The 6672-nt window shown below is 49.4% G+C and overlaps 1 long non-coding RNA gene across 1 annotated transcript in view; it reads left to right on the plus strand.

Annotated features, from left to right (window-relative positions):
• Positions 1 to 1045, plus strand: part of LOC119467955 — a 6259-nt gene extending 5214 nt beyond the window's left edge. Inside the window, exons 2-3 of the long non-coding RNA XR_005196589.1 lie at positions 229 to 342; positions 824 to 1045. This is a non-coding gene — a long non-coding RNA (uncharacterized LOC119467955). The remainder of the gene's footprint in view (positions 1 to 228; positions 343 to 823) is intronic.
• Positions 1046 to 6672: the final 5627 nt, after the last annotated feature.

Here is a 6672-nt window from a genome sequence, read left to right on the forward strand (position 1 = left end):
CCCTCCACCACCCAGGGCCCGCATGCCCTGCCCCCTCCTAGGAGCTGATAATAAGAGGGACCGTTTAATAATAATAAACTCACAGCAGAGAAGGCTTCTTGTGCCACCGCCCCTCCAGCCCTGTCTTCCCGCTGCCTGGCACACAGAGAGCCTCTATCTCATATTATGTATTTATTTGTTCTTTGCAGACCTGTCTGAAAGAAGTAATTACTTTTATTTTATTCACAGACATAGTCGGTCCTGGGAGGCCAGTCTGGGTGGGAACTCCAGACCCTTCTCTCCAGCTGAGAACCTCCTGCCTGGACCAAGGATGTCCTTGCTGAAATCGCAACTTCTGCCTCTGTAAGGGAACAGCCGCGATAGTGACAGATGGGGCAGCTTCCCAGGGCGGGGGTGAGGGTGCTGCCTGATCCGCTCAGCGCTGCACACCCGGGTCCTGGAGTGCACTCAGCTCGGGGGAAGTCCTCGGTGAGGAGGGGTGAAAGGAGGGGATCGACTGGGACTACACCTGTCATTTCCTAGGTCCCTGGGCTGCCCAGGATACGCAGGAGATCACTGATTGGGGCCCCATAATTCCAGCAGGGAGGAACATGAGTCGCTCCCATTGTACAGAGAAGGCTGAGGCTGGGATGGGAAGGGATTTGCCCAAGGCACCAGCGGTACAGGACACTCTGCCCTGACCTCTGGCTCTCCCGACCTCTGGGTGCTCCTCTCCTGTGGGCTCTGTCTCTGGGGCTGGCTGCCTCGCTCTGTCCATGTCTTTCTCTACCGTGTATTCCTGTCCCACTTTTCTCTTTCAAGTCTGTCTTGTTCCTCTTTCCAGGACTGCTACCATCATGCCACCAAGTTTGCAGGTCAGGATGAGCTGCTGGACCACCCACGACCCCATCACCACCTAGATCAAAAGCAGAGCAAGATAAAGACCATTGGCCGGGCGCGGTGGCTCACGCCTGTAATCCCAGCACTTTGGGAGGCCGAGGCGGGTGGATCACGAGGTCAAGAGATCGAGACCATCCTGGTCAACATGGTGAAACCCCGTCTCTACTAAAACTACAAAAAATTAGCTGGGCATGGTGGCACGTGCCTGTAATCCCAGCTACTCAGGAGGCTGAGGCAGGAGAATTGCCTGAACCCAGGAGGCGGAGGTTGCGGTGAGCCGAGATCGCGCCATTGCACTCCAGCCTGGGTAACAAGAGCGAAACTCCGTCTCAAAAAAAAAAAGAAAAAAAGATAAAGACCATCCTGCCAGTACCGAAACAGCCCCGTTGGGCCCAAGACTCTGGAAGAGAATTCAAGGTTGGGGAACTGGCTTGGGGGAGGGGTGGGGAGGGCCAAAATATGTTTCTGGAAGGCAGGGATGGTGTGGGAGCTGAGCAGAATCTGCTCTTAGCAGCCCAGCAGCCCTCCTGGACTTTTTCCACTCTTCACTCTGGCTCCTGCCCCACCCAGCAGGCTGCAGAGCGGCCTGGGCAGAGGCAGGCTGGCAGTGGAAAGTTTGGGTGGAGATGTCAGAGTCGGAACCATCCCCCACCCTCTGCCTCCCAGGGCCCCGGCCTCTCTCCTCCTCCCCACACGCTCCAAGGTACCAAGCTCGGGAGCTCGGGAACATGAGCTCAGAGGGGGAGGCTGGCAGCTGCATTTTGGTGGGGAGCTGCAAGTACCCCCATTCTGCAGAGGACAAAATTGAGGCTTAGACAGGGGCTACCTCTCAGCCAAGGAAGCAGCCAGGCCCTGGGCTCCAGAGGGGTCTCTGTGCCAAGAACACGTCATGGGCACGGACAGAGAGGACAGCAGGGTGTCAGGTGATCACACCACCAGCCCAGCTCAGTTAGTTCCTGAGAATGTTCCCTTGAATGGCGGACTCCATCATTCTAACGTTATTCACCATTATAAAGAACACACTCTTGGGCTGGGCGTGGTGGTGGTGGCTCACACCTGTAATCCTAGCAGTTTGGGAGACAGAGGTGTGCAGATCATGAGGTCAGGAGATCGAGACCATCCTGGCTAACATGGTGAAACCCTGTCTCTTCTGAAAATATAAACAATTAGCTGGGTGTGGTGGCACACGCCTGTAATCCCAGCCACTCAGGAGGCTGAGGCAGGAGAATTGCTTAAACCTGGGAAGTGGAGGTTGCAGTGAGCAGAGATTGCACCGCTGCACTCCAGCCTGGGTGACAAAGAGAGACTCCATCTAAAAATAAATAATCAGCATCATCATAATAAAAATAATAAAGAAGATACTCTTGCCTGGGCAACATAGCAAGACCTCGTCACTACTAAAAATAACATAGCTCAATGTGGGAAAACACAACTGCCTGTAATCACAGCTACTTGGGAGGCTGAGGCAGGAGAATCACTTGAGCCCAGGAGGTCAGAGGCTACAGTGAGCTATGATCACACCAGGGCTCTCCCGCCTGGGCAACAGAGTGAGACTTTGTCCACGAAATGAAAAGAAAAGACACTCCTTACATTACTTGGCGCATCATTCAGTACCTTGCTATTGTTTCCCATGAATATCTTTCTATTTGTTTCTTCACTGCAGCTGGATATGACTTCGCACCCAGCCAGCCTGCAAGTCCCAGCTTGCCTTAAGTGATTGGCCAAACTATTACAGTCAATCTGTTATCAGTCTAAAAGGCTTTCCCATCACTGAGATATGCATCCTTGATGGGTTCTTATTCATTAGTTAGTGTTGCTTATCTTTCTCATCAGTTATAATATTTTTTTCTTCTTCTTTTTTTGTTTTTGACAGGGTCTCTGTTCTGCAGGTTGGAGTGCAGTGGCGCGGTCTGCAACCTCCACCTCCCGGGTTCAATGGATTCCCCTGCCTCAGCCTCCTGAGTAGCTGGGATTACAGGTACACGCTACCACACTCAGCTAATTTGTGTATTTTTAGTATGGACGGGGTTTCACCATATTGGTCAGGCTGGTCCTGAACTCCTGACCTCGTGATCCTCCCACCTCAGTCTCCCAAAGTGCTGCGATTACAAGCATGAGCCGCCGTGCCAGCCTGAAATAATATTTTCGTGAGCCTTTTTTCTTTTTTTTTTTTTTTTTTTGAGGTGGAATCCTGCTTTGTTACCCAGGCTGGAGTGCAGTGGTGCCATCTCAGCTCCCTGAAACCTTTGCCTTCCAGGTTCAAGTCATTCTCCTGCTTCAGCCTCCTGAGTAGCTGGGATTACAGGTGCCTGCCACCATGCCCGGCTAATATTTATATTTTTAGTAGAGACGTGGTTTCACCATGTTGGCCAGGCTGGCCTTGAACTCCTGACTTCAGGTGATCCAGCTGCCTCAGCCTCCCAAAGTGCTGGGATTACAGGTGTGAGCCACTGTGCTCGGCTGCTTTTTTTCAATTTTAAATAGTTAATATAGACTGGACGTGATGGTGCACACCTGTAGTCTCAGCTACTTGAGAGGTTGAGGCAGGAGAATCACTTGAACCTGGGAAGCGGAGATTGCAGTGAACTGAGTTCGTGCCATTGCACTCCAGGCTGGGCAACAAGAACAAGACTTAGTCTCAAAAAATATGTAATAATAATAGTAGTAATAATAATAACAAATATATGTATTTCTCAATAGTTTTTCTATCAAGGTATCCTTCCCATAAAATAAAAGATGCAGATATTAAAGGTGTAGTTCACTGATTTTGAGAAATGTGGAGACCTATCTAACCACCTCCTCAATTAAGTTTCCCGGAGTCCAGGAAATAGTGGCCTCTCCTCTTGTTCCAGGAAGCCACTGGCCATTGTCACTCCTGACCTTTTTTGAGATGGGGACTCACTTGGTCACCCAGGGTGGAGTGTAATGGTATAATCTCTGCCCACTGCAGCCTCAGCCTTCCAAGCTAAAACCTCCTGGGCTCAAGCAATCCTCCCATTTCAGCCTCCCAAGTAGCTGGGGCTACAGACACATGCCACCACGCCTGACTAATTGTTTGTGTGGTTTTTGTAGACATAGGGTTTTACCATGTTGCCCAGGCTGGTCTTGAATTCCTGGAGTCAAGTGATCTGTCTGCCTCAGCCTCCCAAAGTGCTGGGATTACAGGTGTGAGCCACTGTCCCTGGCCACTCCTGAGCATTGAATAGCCACCAAAGTTCATTTGTCTCAAAATAAAGAAGGGGGAGTAGACTGATTTTTCTGACTTTATGCCTCTTTTAGGAAATAATTTAGATGAAAAGTAGATAATTGCACACCAGGTGGCTGTAGAGATTTGAAATTCAGGCTCCGTGAATATCATTGTGTTGGTGACATTTGGTTATTTTTTGTACACAGTGAAGGTAATTCAGGGGCTGCTTTTTGTAAATCAACATTGTGATGATGAAAATGACACTTAGAAATCTCATTTTGTTCTTGGCCAGGTGCGGTGGCTCACACCTGTAATCTCAACACTTTGGGAGGCCAAGGTGAGTGGATCACCTGAGGTCAGGAGTTCGAGACCAGCCTGGCCAACATGGTGAAACCCTGTCTCTACTAAAAATACAAAAAAAAAGAAAAGAAAAGAAAAGAAAAATTAGCTGGGCATGGTGGTGCATGCCTGTGATCTCAGCTACTCGGGAGGCTGAGGAGGGAGGATCACTGGAACCCAGGAGACGGAGGTTGTTGTGAGCCGAGATCGCACAACTATACTCTAACCTGGGTGACAGAGCAAGACTCCATCCCAAAAACAAACCAACAAACAATCCAGAAATCTCACTTTCACTTTGTTCTTAAGCTTTTATGCCCATTGGAAATCTTACAACTCTATTTTTATAAACATAATAAATATTAATAGAACAATCCAATGGTTGCTAAGAAAAAGCCTATTCTCTAGTGTTCAGTTCCATTTATAAATCTAGTTAATTAAACTCTCTCTTAAATATTTAAAACTGAATGCATAATTTTACAGGTTATTCATTTCTCAGTGTTTCAATTGCTCTATAAACTCTTCCAAGTAATTCCTGTAAATTTCCAAATGATTCTTGTAAATGTCAATGCTTACACGGTAAAATACATGTTTGGCTTTTTCTTCTTCCTTCCTTTCCTTCCTTGGCCGAATAATTCAGCCCTAAAGCCGTTATGTGGGGCTGAGCAAGGTCATGGTGGCCCTGAATGGGCTGACTGGGGCGGGACGTCCTTGGGGGAGGTGTATGGGGGTCAGGGCTGAGCAGGTAAGGAGGACTGAGCAGAGGCTGCCTGGAAGCGCCCAGTGGGGTGAGGAGGGCCAGCAGGACACGTGGGAGGGAGCCTGAGCTCCCAGCAGGGGAGGAGGTCACTTGTGTGGGGTAGGTGCCCACTGAGGGGCATTGGACCTGGCCTTCGGGGGAGGTGCCGCATGAGAGTCCGGGATGAGGACTGGAACTGCTTTCTTTCTCATGGAGGGAGTTACAGATACAGAAAGGTAGAGGCAGGCTTCAGCCCCGTGGAGCTGGACTGAAAGTGGAGGCATTAGTGTGAGGATGGTTTGAGGGGTGGGTTATTTGGTGGGGCAGTTTTGGACTCTTTATTATTTATTTATTTACTTACTTACTAATTGAGATGGAGTCTCGCTCTGTCGCCAGACTAGGGTACAGTGGCACAATCTCGGCTCACTGGAACCTCCGATTCCTGGGTTCAAGCCATTCTCCTGCCTCAGCCTCAGCCTCCTGAGTAGCTAACAGGCACCCGCCACCATACCCAGCTAATTTTTGTATTTTTAGTAGAGATGGGATTTCACCGTGTTGGTCAGGCTGGTCTCGAACTCCTGACTTCATCATCCACCCACCTCAGCCTCCCAAAATGCTGGGATTACAGGTTTGAGCCACCACGCCCATCCTTTTCTTTCCTTTTTGAGACAGGGTCTCATTGTCACTTAGGATGGAGCGCAGTGGTCCGATCTTGGCTCACTGCAGGCTCCACTTCCCAGGCTCAAGCAATCCTCCCATATCAGCCTCCTGAGTAGCTGAGACCACAGGCCTGCACCAACATGCCTGGCTAATTTTTTTTATTTTTCAGAGACAGGGTCTCACTATGTTAGCCAGGCTGGTCTTTAACTCCTGGGCTCAAGCAATCCTCCTGCCTTAGCCACCCAAAATGTTGGGATTACACCCTGCCCCACCTCTTTTTAAAAAAATATGATAAAATATATACAGTCTGGGCACAGTGGCTCCTGCCTGTAATCCCAGCATTTTGGGAGGCTGAGGCGGGTGAATCACTGCACTCCAGCCTGGGTGACAGAGCCAGACTCCGTCTCAAAAAAAAAATTTATTTTATGGTGAGACCCAGCAGATACCCAAGTGATTCATCTCAATGTCACCAGTAAGGAGACATGGGGAAATTGAGTGCCCCCTGATGAGATGTGCATAGCGCCACTTCTGGGGTTATTCTTCTGCCAAAAATGGTAAACTTGCAGATGAGGCTAATCTACAGATAAGGAGACATCACACTGACCCATAACCTACAACAGTGTCAAGCTCTTGAGGGACAAAGGATGCCAGAGTACCTATTCCAGACTGAGGGAATGGAAGCAAAGAGACATGATGACCGAACTCTGTGGTTTCTGAAGCGGGTGCTCTGCTGCAAGGGACGTGATTGGAACGCCTGGCACAGCTCGAATGGGGTCTGAAGACCTGATGGCAGCGGGGACTCCGTGTTGACTTTCTGATAGTGATGGGTGCTGACAATAGTCCCACTTTTTTTTTTTGTCTTTTTTTTTTT

The sequence above is a fragment of the Cebus imitator genome, unplaced genomic scaffold (genome assembly GCF_001604975.1).
Source record: "Cebus imitator isolate Cc_AM_T3 unplaced genomic scaffold, Cebus_imitator-1.0 Scaffold356, whole genome shotgun sequence".
In the NCBI taxonomy this organism is placed as follows: Eukaryota; Metazoa; Chordata; class Mammalia; order Primates; family Cebidae; genus Cebus; species Cebus imitator.